The sequence below is a fragment of the Narcine bancroftii genome, chromosome 1, assembly GCF_036971445.1.
Source record: "Narcine bancroftii isolate sNarBan1 chromosome 1, sNarBan1.hap1, whole genome shotgun sequence".
NCBI classification, from domain to species: domain Eukaryota; kingdom Metazoa; phylum Chordata; class Chondrichthyes; order Torpediniformes; family Narcinidae; genus Narcine; species Narcine bancroftii.
This window is the reverse complement of record NC_091469.1, coordinates 352756904-352778382: the sequence shown is the minus strand read 5'-3', so window position 1 is coordinate 352778382 and position 21479 is coordinate 352756904. Positions and strand designations below refer to the sequence as shown.

The 21479-nt window shown below is 39.7% G+C and overlaps 1 protein-coding gene across 2 annotated transcripts in view; it reads right to left on the bottom strand.

The window, feature by feature from the left end:
- Positions 1-21479, bottom strand: part of phlpp1 (PH domain and leucine rich repeat protein phosphatase 1) — a 186697-nt gene that overhangs the window by 163309 nt on the left and 1909 nt on the right. The window lies entirely within an intron of this gene.

Here is a 21479-nt window from a genome sequence, read left to right as displayed (position 1 = left end):
GAGCCTCGTACAACAAGATTGTTGATTAGCCCCTTATCATTGCATAATACCCAATCTAAAATGGCCTGCTCCCGATAACCAGGTAATAGGAACTGGGATCCATGATTGTGGTGAGGGCAAGAAGGGCTCCCGAAGGGCCTTGGGTACTGAAGGATTCCTAATCATATTGGAGGTTGGACCTGGAGCTTGGGTCGTCAATGGTTTAAACACCAGTCTGTGCGGCTACAGAAGCTGCTGGAGTGCTAAGGCAAATCCACAGACACTCAGTGCCTCTGAAGGGACACTCTTTTTCCTATCGTTAGGCAACGCTCATGGGGAATCTTGGTTTGCCTTTTGGCAGACAAAGGTTGAAATATACAATGTACATCCCATTTTTATGTATTATTATGTGACAATAAAGGGAAAAAGAAACTTTGAAAGCAAATTCACCACCACTGAAAACATCAGTGGTCATTCTATTCTCTGAAATTCACTTCAAAATTCTTGAATTTATTTTAACAAAATTTCACTTTGGGTGATCACTTTTGTACATATTCAATTAGCTCATCACATTATTTAGCTCAGTTCAATATTTATGCAAAACTGAAAAATGTTTTAACAAATGCTGCAACATTTAAAATTCTTGAATTTATTTTAACAAAATTCACTATTTATGCAAAACTGAAAAAATGTTTTAACAACATTCCAAACCATGATCACAGCGCATAGACACAGTTGTCATTTAAATAGCATACAATAGAAAATTAAAGGTCAATTAGTGCAGTAAATTCCAAAATGCAGACTATCCCTAATAGCCTGATTACTTTTAGAGGCAGTGGCGTGTTTGCCTTACAGTTGTTTCTCTGCTCTGCAGCTTTCTTTCTCCCGTGAATGTGAGAACTTCCTGTGTGTTCATGACATTGTGAATAGTTTGGCAACAGGTCAGAAAGCCAATCCAGAGTACAGCAAATACATTAAATTCAAGTTTTGTTCTGCCCTAAATTAAAGGAATTAACATTTTCAATAACATTCAAGTTTCTGAATGGATTCTTTAAGAAAAATATTACAATGAACAACATCCGGAGGAAAGCTATTCCAAACAACTGTGGTTGGGTGTCATCTGGTTGGAATTCTATTTGGTTTCAATGGCTAGCTTTCACAAAGTTTTACTTGTTTTCTTTGTATTGATACCATCAACTCCAGGCTAGCATGTTTGAAAGCAGTTTCCAAAGCCCTCACCTCCTGTCTTCAACTCCACCTCACCCTCAAACATTTGTTTATCTATCAATCCTTACATGGGTTACCATGGGAACTCTTCTGTGTTGCTCCACTATGCTACTTTGATATTTATGTTTTTCTCTGGCTTCTATTCTGCTTTTAAGCAAAGCTGAATACCAATAGTTAAGTGTTTATCTTGAGTATTTGTTCACTTGGTCTTGATTTGGCACCAAGTGGCAAAAGCCAACACCTTCACTGGTATATGAAAAAATAATAAAAACATCAATTTATTTAAAATGGCTAATCCATTGTGGTAAACTACTTCACCTTTTATTTTTTCCAATGCCCTTAACATCCATCAAGACTTAAGACTTCAGCTCAACTACACAGTTCTTTAAGTGTAGAATTCAGGGTGTGTATAAAAGACAGAACAGTAAAAGTTTGATGCAAATGGGATGAAAACCTAAAGCTACAAGAGATTACTCAAAAGAAAATGTTGATAAAAAAAATAATTAAGGGAAAGCCAGAACTGCTACAAAAATATTGCAGGGCTACTATTTCTGTGGTGAGGAGCAAAACTATACTTCTAAGCACTTCTACAATGTATTGCATGTAAAATTAAAACAACCTATTTCAATTTTTGATGCAATATAGATGCCATTATAAATAAAGTGAAACAAAAGCATGAGGAGGATGCACAACGGTACATCCTAAGACGACTTTGAATTAAATGCTGACTCCTAGTCAATCTCTTTCGCATAAAAAATCTGTTGCAAAATCTCTCACTGTTTCAAGTATGCCTATATTATAGCAAGCATGTCAAATGTTTTTGTTAAGTTAAAAAATGGCAAGTAAAAAAAACTTTACCCCTTGACCCAAGCCTTGATAAACAGCAATCCAACTGTAGAATTCTATTTGCATTCTGACAAATAAAATTAAAATAGGAAGACAACTATGGTGGCCAACAAGTCTGGAGTTCCCTCTTTCTACCAATACTGCCTTAGGATTTTTTTTCAACACCCTCAAGATTAGTTTTTGGAGGAGTGTGCTATTTTTCTGAAATAAGTTAACTAATTTTACCAAAATCCAATAGGAATCTAAAAAACACCCCTAAACTGAAACAAAATCGTGAAATTAAAAATTCTATCTGTCATGTGTTTGGCAAGTAATTAAGCAATCATTTTGGTTGCTTTCATACCAATTATTAGCAATGATTTAAATGAAATTACAACTTTATGAATGTTTCAGTACCTTCATGAAAATTTAAGAACAAGATACAAATGTTATTTGTTAAATACCCTGGTATCACAAACATTGCAGTTGATGTTTACATGTATAGGCCACAGAGTGATATACAAATGAAAACTATGTTTTTGTGGAAAGCATTGAGCGATTAACAAACTTTAGATCACTTGCAGTGCAACAACTTAAACACTGAAGATTGAGGATGTCAGAAGTTCAAAAACTGTTTTATCCAAAATCCCCGTTTAGCATAGAGCATTATAGCACAGGCCCTTCAGCCCATGATGATGTGCCAACCTATATAAAGCTACTCCACAACAATCTTATCCTTCCCTACCTCGCACCCATAACTTTCTATGTTTAATGTACCTATGTACTGCTCCAAAAGCCTTTTAAATGTCCCTTTTATAACAGCCTCCACCACCAAACCCAATTTTGTTATCCAGACATCCACCATTCTATGTATAAAAAACACCTCTGACATCTCACAAAAACTTTCCTCCATTCACCTTCTACAGAGGTTGATTGGTATTTGCTATTGTCTAAGCAAGATATTTATCCTGGCTGTCCACCCTATCTATGCCTCTCATAATTCCATATACCTGTATCTTGATTAAGTCATCTGTCACCCTTAGTCATTTCAAAGAGAAAAAGTTCCAGCTCAGTCAACCTTGCTTCATAAGATGTGACAATAAGACAATGTCAGCAACATCCTGATAAATCTCCTTGACATCCTCTCTAAAGCTTCAACATCCTTCCTCTACAGAGATGACCAGAACTGTACACAATGTTCCATGTGTGATCCAACCAGAGTTTTATGGAGCCACAAAATTACCTTATGGCTGTTGCACTCAATCCCCTGACTAATGAAGGGGAGCACACCATACATGTTCTTAACCACCCTATCAACGAACAGCAACAAAGAGGGATCTATGGGCTTCAGTCCAAAAATCCCTTTGTTCCTCGATAGTACACAAATAAGTGCAGAATTAGCCACGTACTTCACCTCAGGTTTGCACTTTCTTCGTGAATCACTTCACATTTATCTATATTGAACTTCATCTGCCACTTTTCCACACAAATCTTCATCCTGTCTTTCCTCTTGTTACCTATAACAACCTTGCACACTATCCACAACACCTCCAGCCTTAGAGTCACGTGCAAAATATTTGCTATCAAAGCATTTGCTTGTGAATTTGGGTGTGAAAAGTAGCAAAACACCAGAGTTAAAACGATACATATTTAAAATTGAAGTCCATTCCAAATATGCATGACCACAGCCAATCCAAACCTGGCCCAAGCCCAGGGAACTATTGACAAACAAAATCCTAATGTGAAGCAATATCAGAGCTTGCAGCCTCTGATCCAAACATTATAAGGGAAACATTTGGGGATCCTGTAATGTGTAATAATACATTTATATAGAGTGCATTTATTGATGAAGTTGTGGGTAATATTACACTTAAGTTAACAATCTGGCCAGATTTGACATGAGAACGATCATTTATCTATAAATCAGGCCTGCCCTAAACCCAACAGACATCACTAAACCTGGTCAGACTTGGGGAGGATAAACAGGTCTAATTACAGGCCACTTTACAAAAAAGTCAAAGATAATAGATGAACAAAAGTTTGTTCAAGGAGTTAGATTTTAATTAGTTTTTTTTAAAAAGATTTAGGGATTTGAATTTTATTGAAGCACTAAAGAGTATTAGGTACATTTGAGAGACTGAGAGGAAGGGAAGAAGGCAGCAGTTTTGTATAGCGACACTCACATTCCCCAGTAACTAATCCATTCATGGTTGAGAGCTGATCACCCACTGTCCTTGGCAGGTGAACAGAGGGAAAGTGCCATCATCTTACCTTCTTTTACATTGCATTCAAAATATAAGCATGAAATATAAATGTTTGCTCTGTGCTTGTGTTCAAAAGTGCTCAAAATTCCATGGATAGGGAAAGAAATTCACCTATCAGTATTGGGACAAATCAAACATGTATGTCTCACAAAGCCATAATGCTCAAGCAGAAAATTTACATATTTTCAATATGTAATGTGAGTAAAGCAAAAAAATTGGGAAGATGATAAAGTTTGGCAAAATAGAAGCAGAAGTGAACAAAGCAGACAACGAAACACAAAAACTGCAGATGCTTGTTGAATCAAATAAATTGGAAATATGATTGCAGCAGCTTCAGAATATATTTGCTACTGAACTAACTTTCTACCGATCAGGAAATCTGTGAATACCAATACAAATCTACTTGACTGCTTCACTTATTTGGGTCAGAATATCTCAGCAGCATTCATTCAACTTGGGTTTTAAGATTTCTCAATGCTGGTTATACATGATGTAATTGTGTCAAAAGCATTAAATACAATGAACATTTATGAGCATATACGATACAAAATTGTTATAGCTTTTTAATATGTTTAAAGTAATCAAATTATAGAATGCTAAAAACAAATAATTTAAAAACCAAAGCTGGGGCACATAACAAATAAAAACATTTCAAAACAAAGTCTGAAATAACCAATACAGGTACTTATATTGCAATCCTGCAGCCATTCCTATCCATCCAAATGAATGGGGGAGCAGCTCCTTTGCCACATGTAATCTGGCAGGTTCAGCAAGTAGATTTCCTTGCTGGAGATGCTAAACAATTTCCTCAACTCTTCTTCACTGCTGGACTCATGAGAAATCTATTGTCAGAAATTGCAGGCAACCAGTGACCAACAAGTTTCTTGTATATCCAATGAACTAGAGCATGTTGGCACTTACATGGAGAAAATATTAGCAGTTCCAAACTGAGAGCATTCTCCTGCAAAATCCAGACCACAGTGTTATTCATTTTTATTTTCCAATTAATTGAGGGAAAGGAAATTCTATCTTCAGAGTGTGGTACTAGCTGGAGTGCTACCGCACAGCTCCAGTATTCAGAATCAGAATTTATTGTCATGCACAAGTCACGCAATTTGGTGTTTTTGCAGCAGCATCACAGGGCAAACATTTATATCATGAACCATCTTTCAACAATAATAAATATTTTTTTATAACTCAAAATAGTAGTGCACGAAAAGTAAGGCAGTGTCTTTGGTTCATTGATCATTCAGGAACCTGACGGCAGTGGGGGATCATTCAGGAACCTGACGGCAGTGGGGGATCATTCAGGAACCTGACGGCAGTGGGGGATCATTCAGGAACCTGACGGCAGTGGGGGATCATTCAGGAACCTGACGGCAGTGGGGGATCATTCAGGAACCTGACGGCAGTGGGGGATCATTCAGGAACCTGACGGCAGTGGGGGATCATTCAGGAACCTGACGGCAGTGGGGGATCATTCAGGAACCTGACGGCAGTGGGGGATCATTCAGGAACCTGACGGCAGTGGGGGATCATTCAGGAACCTGACGGCAGTGGGGGATCATTCAGGAACCTGACGGCAGTGGGGGATCATTCAGGAACCTGACGGCAGTGGGGGATCATTCAGGAACCTGACGGCAGTGGGGGATCATTCAGGAACCTGACGGCAGTGGGGGATCATTCAGGAACCTGACGGCAGTGGGGGATCATTCAGGAACCTGACGGCAGTGGGGAATCTTTCAGGAACCTGACGGCAGTGGGGGATCTTTCAGGAACCTGACGGCAGTGGGGGATCTTTCAGGAACCTGACGGCAGTGGGGGATCATTCAGGAACCTGACGGCAGTGGGGGATCATTCAGGAACCTGATGGCAAGGTTTGATCCTGACTTCTATTGGGGTTGTGTAGGTTTCATGTTTTACCAGTGACTACATGGATTTCCTTCAGGTTTTTCAGTTTCTCTCACATCCCAAGAAATAAGTGAGGGAATGGGATTGATAAGATGCTTCTAGGAGCTGATAATAGACTTGATCACACAATTAAAACTGTCAGTGGTGTAGAGGTTAAAATCTTGTGTTTATGATTTATGTTTGTTTGTTTTTGTACTTTCCCTTTTAAGGATTAATTGTTTTTGTAGTTACCATAGTTACTATGATGCCATATATCGCAATATCCGAGCACACCGGGAGTTCTCTTCTCATTCTTGGCATGAGTATGGAAGAGACATGAGCTCTCGAAAATCCTTTCTTTGAATTTATTATCATAATTATTCATCATCATTATTATTCATCATCATTTATTATCATTTTAATTTGTATGAAGTTGAGTTTCATTATCATTTACAATATGTTTGTTTCACTCATTCTTATGAAATGCAAAGTACGAAAATGTTTATTCCCTTTTATCAATGAAAAATTAAAGCCATTTACAACTGAAATTACAAAGTTTGATTTATTTGGATGAATAAGATACAATTCGGAATATCGAGGCTTACTTCTCTGTGAAAATTACATGTTTTGAGATTGGGAAATATTAGAAGCTTGGAAGTGTCATCTACAAGTGGTCTCTGCAATGTTTTGGAGTCATGAAGTAATAAAACACAGAAACAGGTCCTAAATCCCAACTCGACATTGTCAACCAAGTCAGCAACGTGAGTTAGTCCCGTTTGCTCACATCTCTCAAAGCTTTTTCTACCCATGTGTCTATCTGCATATCTTTTAAAAGCTGTCATTGAGCCAGGTGAACCAAATTCTCTGACAGCTCTGACATACTCACAACTTTGGTGTGGAAAAGTTGCTTTCCACATCCCCGTTAAATTTATGCTCATAATAAATCTATGCCTTTTAATTTTAGACTCCCCAATGCTGGGGGAAAAAAAACTGCAAACATTGTCCTTATCCATGCTCCTGATAAAATTTATAAATATCTATAATGACAACCCTCAGCCTTCCATATTTCAGGGAAATAAGTCCCAGTCTATTCAATTCTAACCTTAAAACTCAACCCTTCCAGTCCCAGTGATATTGTTGCAAATCTTTTCTTCATTCTTTGCAGCTTCACATCCTTTCTATAGCTGCATGACCAGAACTGCACACAGTAATCCAAGTGCAGTCTCATCAATGACTTAAACAGTTGAAAACTAAAATCCCATCTCCTGTGCTCTATGTCCTGGCCAATGAAGGAAAGCATGCCAAACACCTTCTTCATTATTCAGTTTATCTGTATTGCCAATTTCAGGGAACCCCTGAGCTTTCTGTTCTCCAGTACCCTCCAGAGCCATCCTAAATATTGAGCAAATCATGTCCTGGATTAACCTATCAGGAAGCTATCAAAGCATACAAGGTGGATATAACACAGTTACAGATATGGGCAGAGAAATGGCAGATGCCGTGGAATCTGAGCAAGTGTGAGATCTTGCACTTCGGAAGGTCAAATGCAATGGGAAAGTACAAATTTAACGGCAGGATGCTTAGCAGCATTGATGTACTGAGGGTTCTGGGAATTTGACCATAGCTTCCTGATAGTTGTTACATAAATAAAAAAGGTTGTAAATAAGGCACATGGCATGCCTGCCTTCATTGTTAGGGCAATTATGTATGAGTAAGGATGTCATGTTGCAGATAGATAAAACTTTGGCACTAGGAAAGGGAAAAGAAGATATGTAACAGGATGGTGGATGGATTAGAGCAGGGGTGTCAAACTCATATTCACGGAGGGCCAAAATTAAAAACTTGGACTAAGTCGAGGGCCCAACTAAATATTTATTGAAAATTTTCAACAACATCTGCATGTTTTCTCTTCTTTCAACATATGTAATGTTAAACTTTAGGATATAATGTTACAGGTCAGGAGTAGGTAGCTCAAGTTCACCCTTTGCTTGACCTGAGGGAAACCTATTTGGTCCCTGTGGAGATGTAGTCAGCATTCACAGGCTGTGTCCATTTTGGCCTGCATCAGGACTCAGCATTTCCTGCTCACTCCTCAGGCTTTAGGCCTCTATTCACCCTCGACCCACCATCCCTCTACCTGACCAGTCCTTTACCCAACCTCTACTCACCCCTCACTCCACTCGCTCTGCCTCTACCCACCCCATCCTATACACGCCCCTCTACTGCCTCTCCCCTCAACCTGTTCCTCCCTCTACTCGTCTCTCACCCTCTAATCACCCCTCCCCTACTCGCCCTGCCCCTCCCCTTTTAGCTCTTCCCTATCCACCCCTCCTTCTACTCATCCCTCCCTCTAACTGCCCCTTGCACCACCATAACTTCCCCTGCCCATTACTCCTCACCTACACCCTCTGCCCACCCCTGCTTACCCACCCACTCAGGCCCAGCACGCTGCCGATCAGCCTTTGCGGACAGCCACCATCTCTCTCCTCACGTGCAGGGCTGAACCAGCCATCCCTGGGGTCCGCGCGGGTGCAAGCGCTGAAGGCCGTGGCGACCGGGAGAAGTGTGCTCGCACTGTGGAAGGGCCGTCCGGTGCCAGTCGCGCGGGGCTCGCGCTGCCCGGGGGCTGTGCGCAGCCTGCCATGTCTGTCGCGCCGACAGGAAATCACAGGCGCTCGCCCATCCGCCGCACCGCTCGACAGGTGGGAGAAGTGACTGGTTGTGCGGGGAGCCTTCCAACTGGCTTGCCGGCTGATGACATCAACAGACTTCTCATGTTACAATTTCTCGTGTTACAATGGGGAAGGATGTGCAATGAAGGGGGAGGATGGTGGGGGTGACATTACCAAAAAACAGCATCAGCTCTCGCTGCAGGGCGGGCCACCTCTAATACATTTTTGAAATGATCTTGCGGGCCAAATATAATTATATCGCGGGCCAAAGTTTGACATGTGTGGATTAGAGGGTATGAGCTGCAAAGAGAGGTCAGAGAAACCTGGAATTTTTTTGCCTGGAGCATCAGAGTTTGAGGGGAGTATGGATAGAAGTTTACAGAATAATGAGAGGCATTGACAAGGGTGGACAGGCAGAATCTTTCTTGCAGGATAAAAATGTCAAATGCTTGAGGATGTGCATTTAAGGAAAATGGGAAAAGTTTAAAAGGAGATAATACAGTGCAATTTTTTTTTTTAAATACACAAAATGCTGGTACCTGGGATGGGCTTCCAGGGATAGTGGTGGAAGCAGACATGAGAGTAGTGTTTTCAAGGATTCCAAAGAAATATTATATGCATTGTTTATAGGGATATAGTCATATGCAGGCAGAGAAATTTAGTTTAATTTGGTATCTCGTTGGAACAGATTATGCGGTCCATTCCTGTACTGTACAGATCTATGTAGAAAATTCCAAAATGAAACCCCCTGCACTTGTCTGATTTAAATTCCATCTGCCATTCCTTGGGCCACTTTCCCAATCATCTTGATCCAGAATCTTCACTACAGAAGCTTGTCTTGATCAACTTTGAATTTAAAAATCATATTTATGCACGAGTTTAGCATAACTTTTAATAAAGATACCAAAAGAATTTTGACCACCACATTAATTTCATAGTGGATCTTTTTGAAAGTACGATCATTCATAATAATTGGCAAGCAACATATTTGGAGCTGGAGGTTTAATTTTACAAGTGTGAAGTCTCATTTTTTTTTCATGTCAATTGAATTTAGAAGTTATAAAACATGTTTCTTTTGTCTTCTCTTCCACTCACTCCCTTCCCACTAATCACCCACTCTGTACTAATCCTTGTGACTGTGAGATGTAGCGCTCTTCCACTTCCTCCCTCACCAATATTCAGGGCCCCAAATAGTCCTTTCAAATGAAGCAGTTCACATGCATCTGTCGAGATCATTTACTGCATCTGGTGCTCCTGATTCACATTCTTCTACATCAGGGAGACTAAACACAAACTAGGCGATTGTTTCATTGAGAAACTTCACTCTGTCCACTGCAACAAGAAGGATCTCCTGGTAGCCAACCATTTTAATTCCACACTATTGCCACACTGACATGTCTTGCCAAATTGAGGTAACCTGTAAATTGGAAGAACACCACCTTATATTCCACCTTAGCAGTTTCAAACCAGACAGCATCAATATTGACTTCCAAATTCTGTTAACCCCCTTCCCTAATTTCTCTTTCCCTACCCATCACTCTTCCTCTAGCATTCCACCCCTACCCTTCCTTCACCTATTAGCCCTCTTCCCCATCACCTCTCAGCTCCATTCTCTCCAATCCTCCCACCTGCATCCATCTAATTATTACCTTTTACCTGTAAACCTGTGATCCTCCTCGCCCCCTTCCTTCCTCCTCTCCTCCTCCCACCTCATCGCCATTTTAAAAAAATTATATAGGCATCTGTCTACCTGTTTTCCAGGTACCAAAGGTCAGGCCTGAAACATTGACTGACTTCCTATGCATCTTAAGTGACCCGAGCTTCTCCACCACTTTTATGTATTGCACAAGACCCCAACATCTTCAAATTTTCTTGTTTAACTGTTTTCCTTGTCTCTTACATCCATTGGCCTTTTGAAAATTTTACTATCCATAGGTTTTAAATCTAATTTATTCTTCCAGTTTCAATTTTTTTATAGTTCAGCAAGGATTCTTGAATGCAATGTTTAAAGAGGTTTTGATGTTTACTGCTCTGCTCAAAAATATTGCATTTAAGAAGAAGGATGCTAGATCAGATAATCAATAGTCTACAGTCAGTCAGGTGTTATGAAGCTTGGGCAATACATCCACTTCACAATAAAAAATTATGTATTTTGAGAAAGGAATAAAATAAACACACGCTCTTTTGGTGCTGGGGGAGAGGTCCAGAAGATTATTCAGAAAATTATTTTCAGAAGTTAGCCCTAGCCCCATGAGCTGAAAAGTGAAATGCCTTAGCCAGCAACACAGAGAACATAATAAAAACAATTCAAAGTTAAGGTTGAAAAAATGTAATGACATTCAATGTTTGAACTCCAGTCAGAGCAATGAAACTGGCTGTTATTAAAACAAAGGTTTTACTATTGATGGAATAAAAATCAGGCTGGCAGTTTAAGAAGAATAAAAATCAGTCCAGAAGATAATGATAAAAATCATAATCCTCAAGGAACGTTAACCATCACACTAAGATGCTCCTGGAAAATTTGGGAAGCATTACTGCATATGAGCACATTATGCAGCTAGTCAATTAAAATATCACAGAGAATACTTAATAAAGATTGTCCCCATCTAAATTTTTTTCTAAACATTCAAAAGTTGACTTTGCACACAAATTGGAAATACACTAAAAATCACACAATATGACAACCATACCACAAAGGTACAATGAATGGCATCAAAAGCCCACAAGACTGAGAATCAAGAACAATTACTGAAAATGAAGAGGGAAAACTATTTCTGCTTCATAGAAACAAATATACATATGTACATCAGACCTTTGAATTGAATATTGTAATGGGAACTCACATGAAGGGGTAACATAAGTTGGGTATGAGTGACCCACAGTCAGCCTGTTAATTTATAAGTAACTTCATCAAACGACAGTTTTTATCATTTTCTTTTACATATTGTATTCTAAAAATGATTTCTGACTGCTGTGGAATGCCTGATATTTTTGGTAATATTCCAAATAGGATCCTTAGAATAACCAGCAAACCACAGAACCACAGAACATTATAGCACAGAAAATAGGCCATTTGGCACTTCTAGTCTGTGCCAAAACATCATTCTGCTCGTCCCACTGATCTGCACACCATCCAGTTAATTTAAAAAAAAATAAAATTTAGACATATAGCAAGGTAACAGATCCTTTCAACCCACAACCTCATGCCGCCCAAATACCCCAATTAGCCTTCAATCCCACATGTTTGGAAGGGTGGGAGGAATATAGAGTACCGGAGAAAACCTACACAGATACAGGGAGAATGTACAAACAACTTCCAGACAATGCCAGATTCAGTGGCACTGTAATAGCGTTGCGCTGACCGTTATTCAAACTACGCCGCCCAGGTTCACACAATATAATTGATTCTGTACCCTCTTCTTTTAGTCCATTCTATTCCTAACCACCATGCAAGATATGAAAAACAGATCACTCAATCTTGGTGCCCTAACCAACCTCACATTTAGTATCAGATATCAAATCTTTTCATTACAAATACCTTGGTCCATTTATCTCATTAGTGCTTTTATCATTTTCAGCTTTGTTTGAACAATACTTGACTCTTACAATATGACTAGTTTAAGATATATTCACCCAAAGCTATTTACACTCTTTATATAAGGTATGCAGACACACAAGATTTGTATTTTACAAATCCATATTTAGAATATTCTCTATGATTTTCCAATCTATAACCAGTAGTATTCCCTTCCCCATAAGCTCTCCTGAACCTGTTACTACTCTCCTTTCCATACCTTGCAAACTAATCATGCTCGATAGTATTGCTATCTTTCTGGCTCTCCTCTACATTGAAAGTCATCTCTTTGAAACCACAGTTGTTCATCCAATTTTATTTGATACTGCATGCATTTATTTACTGTTCATAGCAGTAAAGTTTATGAAACCAGAATCTTAGATATCAAATACATGCTATTTTTGTTACTTATTCAACACTAGAAATAGCTGATTGAAATTTCTATCACCAGCTAAGAAAACCACTAATATAACAGTTAGATTATAATCATGTTTTCCAACATCACAACCTAAGTAGTGTTCATGAAACAAAATATTGCTAATTAGGTTGGAAAATGTTGAATCCCTGAGGGACTAAATGAGCTTAAACTAAAGGATCAATTTGCATTGAAAACAGTGCACTTGAAATTGATAGGTTCATTATAAATTCCAAGATGTTTTGCAGAACATGTTTTTACACAAATCATAATGTGAATTTTATTCTCCTTTAAGAATTCTAGTTTATTGTAATGTTTAGAACATATTTACATTCAAGTTCCAGTTCACTTTTTAAAATTTGAGTCCAATTGTATCACTTTGTGCGTTATGTCAATGGCATTTTTGAAAATAACTAATGAAAGCAGAGAATAGTGTTCTACATTTCAGAAACATATGACAGGGGGTAGCTGTTAGAATGAGCTATTACACCTAAATGTTCTTGCATGTCAGATCACATTGGCAGCAAGTACTGTACCCTTAATCAAGTGTCACTCATTTTCAGTTTATTTTCTTAATAACATTGTAAAATCAAATGGCTTTCAATATTGCAGATATCCTGCTGCCAGATTCATACTACAACAGCAAACTTTCACCAGACTGCAAATTGTGGTAGTTGTGGCAATGGTTTTGAATTATTCTATGCAAAATTATAGATTAAACCACTAAATTCATGAGTTTTCAATGACGAATTAGTAATTGTATTGATGAATCCAGCTTGCAAAAATCCATGATTTTGTGGATCAGACATGCAAATCTTGCCAAAAAGGTGATTAACGGCCATGTAGCGGCTGTAGGATTCTATTTTCACAAAGCATAATATTTTCAGATTTTAATAATAGTGATACCTACTTAAGAATGTGGAATTCTCTATGCACCTCTCAAAGAAATCCTTTTGTGTCATGGATACAATCAAAGCATGGCTCTAGAGCTCCAATTCTGAAATGCAGTGCTACGTAAAGTTTAACTGTCACAGGAAAAAAAATTTCTCAGACCAAACACCAACTTGAGTTGAAAGGGCTGATCACTACCTTGATTGTTACCAATGGTAACCCTGGCCTGGCCTCAAGAAATAACATTGGTCTGAAGAGTTGCCTTCTACTGGAAATGATTATTTTCAGGCTGGGAACATAGCTACCAAATCAAAAAGGGAAATAGAAAATATATTTCTTCCAATTTTCAGAAGCACAGTTAAAATGGATCAGTCCTGAGATCTTGCAAAGCAGGAAGAACTTTGCAAATTGAAAACATGAAAACTGCTGTCTAAAATAACAAAACTCTCACTACAACTTTTGTGTGGATAACACTTCCCAGGCCCAAACACAAAAATTAATATCTTTTCATTCCGATACATGTACATTCTAATTTGAATATGTTTCCCGATGTAAATGTTCGTAAAACAATTCCACCAATCTTTAATAAAAAATATGCAAACATTTATAGTTTACAACAATAGATAATGTTTAAAGAAGTTCAAATGCACTTTATCAACTAGTAAAAACAAACGAAAAGAGATCAGCAGCTGGTCTTTCATATGGTGACTTTTGATTTTGCTAGAAGGCCAAAGGACTATATTAATTTAAAACAATCATCCTAGCTCATCTGATTAAGCTAAGAAAAATGGCGATGCTGCTGCTGGTGTGGACCTGCAGAGAGTGGAGACACAGTGCTCCCAAGGGGTCCAACCGCCCAGAACGATTGCTGTCAGCTCTGCACAGGCTTTGTTAAAGGAGTCCATGTTAAAATTCTGCGCCCGTGAGGTCTGGATCCAAGATGGGAGCACCTATGATAGGCAGCAGCCACGAGGGGTTACAAACTCCAGGGAAGCAGAGGAAGGGCACAGGGCATCAGCAATGGGAAGACCATCCCCATCTGAGAAGGAGAAGCAGAGGAGACAACCCACAGGACGATGATGATGAAGGTAGACTAGTGAGGGATTCTGCGGCTGAAGGAACTATACACGCTACTGGTGCCTCAAGAAGAGGAATCCATGGAGGCTCCGGGCTGCTGGATACTGTGGGCAAGGGATTCACACCAGACTGGCTCGAAACTGGATGATGGGTTACTGGGTATCAGAACTGGGATGTGATAAGGTGCCAGGGCACTGAAGGGTTCCTGATCATATTAGATGTTCGGATCTGGAACTCAGGTTGCCGATGTTTTGGACTGGACTCTGTGTGGTAGCGGGAGCACTGAAGGCGAATCCAGACACTCTGTGACTCTAGGGCAGTGGTTCTCAACCTTTCTCTTTCCACTCACATACCACTTTAAGTAATCCCTATGCCATAGGTGATCTGTGTTTATTAAGGGATTGCTTAAGGTGCTAAGGGGGTGGAAACAAAAAGTTTGAAAACCACTGTTTTAATCGTACCTCATTGACTCTTTAGGTGCACGGTTTCATAACTCCAAAGGAAATGGGCCAATGACAACTTTTCTCAAGCAAAATATTTCAGTAACAATTAGGCCCAAAGCAGTGATTCTCAATCTTCCCTTCCCACTCATATCACCTTAAGCAATCCCTTACTAACCACAGAGGACCGATGGCATAGGGATTATTTAAAGTGGTATGTAAATGGAAATAAAAAGGTTGCGAACCACTGCTCGAGGCGGACTCTCTTTTGCTTCTCTTTCGCTAGCCCCTTTCATACTTTCAAGTGATCCCAGGAATTAACCACCAATTGGCCTTTAAAGTGTCTAGTGTGAAAGCAAAATTAGTTCATCGCCGGTGTTAGATGATATCAACTCACTCCAAGGATTGACAGTCTCAACTCCCAGTACAATCCCGGTGACTGCAGATGCCGGCGCTGCAATCAAGCAAATGTGAAATGGGCAATTGCATTGTGGGATTGAAATGACCCAAGTTTTTGTGTGAGTGCAGGAACATGAAGGAAGAAACGATTGAAATGAAAGTATAAACTTTGCCGTGGGAAAGTTGCAGCAGGAGAGAAAGGGGAAATAAATAGCAAAAGTAGACAAGTTTTAAACAGCGGGAAAATTGGTAGCGCTATATATAGCGCACAATTATAAAGACCATGGGAAAAAGCAATGGCGGACCTGGCTTCCAAGAATGCCTTGCGGCAGAGGAACCCCTCCATAAATGCTCCGTGCATGCAGCAGGGGATACAGGCCTTTCTCTGTCACATGGAATTCTGGGAGGGCAGGCCCGCCATCGCTCCCCCCCCTCACAGTATTTATAAATTGTACGTGATAGTGCTGCTAACTTCCCCACCCTAAATAAATTGTACACTATAGCACTACAAAATTTCCACCCTGTTTAAAAATTGTCCCCTATTGCTATTTATTGCGAGCTCTTTTCCACAGTCCCATATAAAGGTTTATATAGGTCAGCATAACAACAGGGGGTGAAGGGTTCATATTGTGCTGCACATAAAGCTTAATTATGTTCTAATTAGGCATGATTAATTTTGTTCAAATACAAGATCATAATACATTGTTCAGGATTTAGGGTAGGTCCATCATCGCTTGATGCATCATGACATGACTGGTAGAAGGTAGAACAGTCCTAACCCCAGTGATGGCTCCTTGCCAGTGTGAAAACATTCAATGTCCTAGTTAGGAGTGGACAAGTGTGAAAAGCCAAACCCCCATTCCTATCCCAGGACACTGAATGGCCAAATTAGTGGGACGCATGTGTGAAAGGGGCTTCTGACTGTAAAAGGCACTTCAGGCAATTTCTGCCGATGGCGAATCTGTCTGCCTTATAGCAGACTAAAGCAATTTTGTATAATATGACACTTTTTAATTACATGACAATAAATTGAATCTTGCATCTTGGCATCTGAACCATTTGAAAACTGTTAGTTCTTATCAGTTAGATGAGGCAGTAAAATATGCAACTTCCTTAACCACCCACATTACACAAAGGAAAGAAAAATCACCAGTTTCTTTCACAATTTTTGTCATCATCATTATTTCCCACTGGAAGTGTATCTAAAATCTGCATGAAGCAGGTTGAAAATCATTGGCTATTCTCTGCACACGTGAGCAGGTCAGTTTTACATACAAGTAACGAATATTTAATAAAACATTTCACAGAACACTTCGGCTGACAGCTTGTTCCACACTCTCACCACTCTGCGTGAAGTTTTCCCCTTTAAACATTTCTCTTTTAAACCTTAACCCATGTCCTCTAGTTCCTGTTTCACCACACGTCAGTGAAAAAAGCCTGTTTGCATTTACTCTATTCATACCCCTTATAATTTTGTACCCACCAATTTAATTTCCCCTCATTGTGTGAAACTCCAGGGAACAAAGTCCTAACCTGTTTAACCTTTCCCTGTTACTCAGCTACAGTTCCCAGGGAGCGACAGTAGCTGGAATAAATGACTACCATCCAGTGGCACTGACCTTCACGATCATGAAGTACTTTGAGCAACTGGTAATGGAACACAAAGTGTACCTACCAGTGACAATGGACCCATTCCAGTTTGCCTTTCACCAAACCAATCCAGAGAGGTAATAGCCCCGACCCTCCATTACATCCTGACCCACCAAGAGAATAATGCCTCATACATCAACAGTAAACTTTCATCAGACTGCAAATTGTAGTAGTTGGTACTGATAATTTTGAACTATTCCAAGCAAAATTATAGATTAAACCACTAAGTTCATTTGAGTTTTCAATGGCAAATTATATTTGTATTGATGATTCCAGCTTGCAAAAATCCATGATTTTGTTGATCGGATATGCAAATCTGGTCAAAAAGGAGATTAATGGCTATGTAACAACTGTAGGATTCTATTTTCACAAAGCATAATATTTGCAGAATTTAATAATAGCGGTAACTACTTAAGAATTCAGAATTCTCTATGCACCTCAAAGAAATCCTTTCAGCTCGGTGTTCAACACGATCATACCTCATAGGTTAATGGTTAAATAGTCTTCGCAAGGACTCAGTACCCCTCTCTGCAACTAGATCCTGGACTTCTTGATTTAAATACCAGTCTGTCCAATTGGCAGTAAAACCTCGTCCCATCACAGAGCACTAGCACACCTTAGCTCACAACTGTTCATACTACTAACTCACAACTGTACTGCCAGGTTCAGCACCCACAGAATCAAGTTTGCGGATGATGCAACAACAGTTGGCATCAACAGCAACGATGACAAGTCAGCTTACAGAGAGGAGGTTGAAAGGCAAGCACAGTGGTCCAAGAGCAACAACCTGAGTCTCAATGTGGACAAGAAAAAGATGATTGGGGACTTAAGGAGGATGAAGGACCACTCCCTCCTACTAATCAATGGCTCTGTCGTAGAGAGATTGGGGAGCACAAAGTTCCTTGGCAATCATTTAAAGAATGACCTATCCTGGACCAACAACACATTCTCATTAGTCAAGAAGGCGCAGCAGATGCTGGACCTATTTCAATTTGCCTATTCTAGATGATACTATGACCTTGTCCATCCTCACACACCAAGCTGCTGTTCACTGACTTCAGCTCAGCATTTAATACAATCATACCCCAGAGGCTGGTAGAGAAGCTGCCCTTGCTGTGACTCAACACCGCTCTCTGTAACTGGCTTCTGAACTTATCGAAAGACCACAGTCTTTCCAGACTGGTAGCAGAACATCAAACACTGTCACACTGAACACTGGCGCACTTCAGGGCTGTGTACTCAGCCTTCTCCAGTTCACACTACTAACCCACAACTGCATCGCCAGTTCAAGCTCCAACGCGGTCATCAAGTTTGCAGTTGGCACAACAGTAATTGGCTTTATCGACAACAACAATGAATGACACTACAAAGAGGTATAAAATCTCATGAAATGGTGCGAAAGTAATAACCTGAGTCTTAATATGGACAAGACCGTGCACTTCAGGAGGACCAGTAACAACTACCCTCCAATATAGATCAACAACTCTGCAGTAGAGAGCACCAAGTTCCTTGGAGTTCACCTAACTAGTGACCTATTGTGGACATTCAACATCTCTTCACTTGTCAGGGAGCTACAACAGCCCTTCCCGAGAAGAATGAAGCAAGCAAGGCTACTGGTCACCATTATATCAACCTTCTATGGGAGCTCTATCTAGAGTGTCCTGGCCAGCTGCATCACAATGTGGTACTGTTGCTGCAGAGAAATGGATCGGAGGTCAATCCACAGGACCATGATAGTGGCAGAGAGGATCAATGGAGTTCCCCTCCCCACCCCGCTCTCCCCATCAACTTAATCTACTGATATCATTTTCTGAAGAGGGCACGCAAAATCACTGAGGATTCTTCCATCCCGCACACAGCATCTTTCAGATGCTCCTGTCGGGAAAGAGATACAGGAGTATCAGAGCCAGCACCACTTGGTTCAGGAACACCTTCTTCCCTCGGGCAGTAAGATTGCTGAACAACCAAAGAAACTGCTCCAACTAACCATCCAAGATGTTCATATTCATGAAATAATATTTATTTATTCTTAAAGATGAATACTCATCCTGCATATGTATTTTTTGTCTGTATGTGTTTTACTAGGTCTGGCTGTATGTTTCGCACAGAGGACCAGAGTACATTGTTCCATTGGGTTGTACTTGTACAATCAGGTGATAATAAACTTGACTTGTCAGTGCCTACACTTCCTAAGGAGGTTCAAGAAGGCAAGGCTACAGGGAACCATCCTAACGACAATCTGCAGGAGCACAAGAGTGTTTTGGCTGGTTGCATTATAGATGCAAAGCATCAGATCAGAGGTCACTACAGCGTGTGATTAAAACTGCTGAGAATATCACTGAGGTTTCCCTTTCCTCTATCGATATCTACAAGGGTTGGGCTCAGAGAATCATTACCATCTAGCCCACAGGATGAGGGAAAGAAGTTTTAAAACTAGGACTGTCAAGTTGGAAAACAACTTCTTCCCACAGACGGCAAAACTGTTGAACCATCCTAAAAACCCATAAATTATTTTTATATATATGCAGTGATCGAAAATAAATATACATGTCATTTGTATAGGGTGTACTGTGTGTCAGTACTATCATCCAAGAGTACACTGTTTTATCAGGTTGTATCTGTACAATCAGATGACAATGAACTTGAATTCTTCAAGATCTGGCAACATCCCTGTAAATCTTCTCAATGAAGTACAACATCCCATTTGCCTTCTTTATTACCTGCTGCACCTAAACACTAACTTTTTATGATTCATATACAGTTCAACTCCTATTATCTGAAATGGTTGGAACCTGGCCTATAGTGGATAAACATTTTTTTTCCAGCAAACTGATCATTTTTTTTTAAAAAACAGCCCAGTAGCAACAGCAAATTATTTGTCCATGAAAATAATAAGTTAATGAACTCTGGTGGTATTTTTGTGTGTATTTGCCAATGAACGCATTCAGATACCTTTCAGTTACAACAAGAGAAGGCTTTTAAACATTAAAATAATGTTTAAATCTTAGCAAAAAAAAATTGCAGGCCACTGCCAATCACTGACACCTCCCCTCTGCTGCTGCCGGGAGCCTGACGTCCCTGCTGTTGCCAGGAGGCCGCTCTCCTTGATGAGACTGGGACAAGGGATTCTTCCATCCGCTTGCTGAGCGACACTGGCATGCAAGTTGAGAAGGAGAGTTGGAGAGGGAAAAAAAATGGAAAGAGAGAGGAGAGGAAGTTACCTGAAATGAGGACAATCGTCGTTCCAATTTCATGTCGAGTGAATTTTTTTTCTACCTGTGAGGTCAGTTCACTCCAAAAAAAATTTGGATGAATGAGGATTTTGGAGAATCAGAGTTGTATTGTACAAGGAAATTCATGTGAATAAAAATGTTATCCCATGTTCCCAAAGAACATAATTATGTGTCGTGATGATAAATCCAAAATTGTTATAACACTATCTCCAGCAAAACATTTTAAACTTTCTTGATTAGAATACACAGTTGCCAAATAAACGACATGTACATTGATACAATGACAAGCACTTAATAACTTTGTTGATTATCGCAACAACACAATTCAAATAATAGTTTTATGATTACAATGTTGTTTTTGTTTCATTTCTCTGATAATCATAAAATATCATACATACAAGATAAAACACTTTTTTTTAAGCATTTTATTCTTGCTGAATAAATAATTGAATTGCTGCCAATAGTTCTAATTATCAATATTAAAAGTGGCATTGTCGCCCAGCTGGCAGAGCTTGCTGCCTCATAGCACCAGCAATTCTGGGTGGCCTTCAGGTGCATCCATTTCCTCCCACATCCCAAAGACATACGAGGTGGTAGGAAGCTATATCATAACTTGCCCCTTGTATGCAGCGGAGTGGTAGGATCTGGGGAAAGGGTTGGGAGAATAGATTGCAAGGGAAATTAATGAAGGATTGCTAAGGGTGCCAGAACAGATACAATCAGCCTCCTTGGACATTATGAAGTATGGAAACATTTAAATAATTGTGAACATTTAACAACTAAATTCTCTTTCTGCAAACCACGATCACTTTTCTCAACATGTTGAGTGCAAAATATTTGACTGTTAAAAGTTGGAAACAGAAAACAATAATTACCCATCTACCATTTCCCCTTCCCTTTAGGGAAATAATACCAGCATTGATCACAGAATTGGTTGAAGACG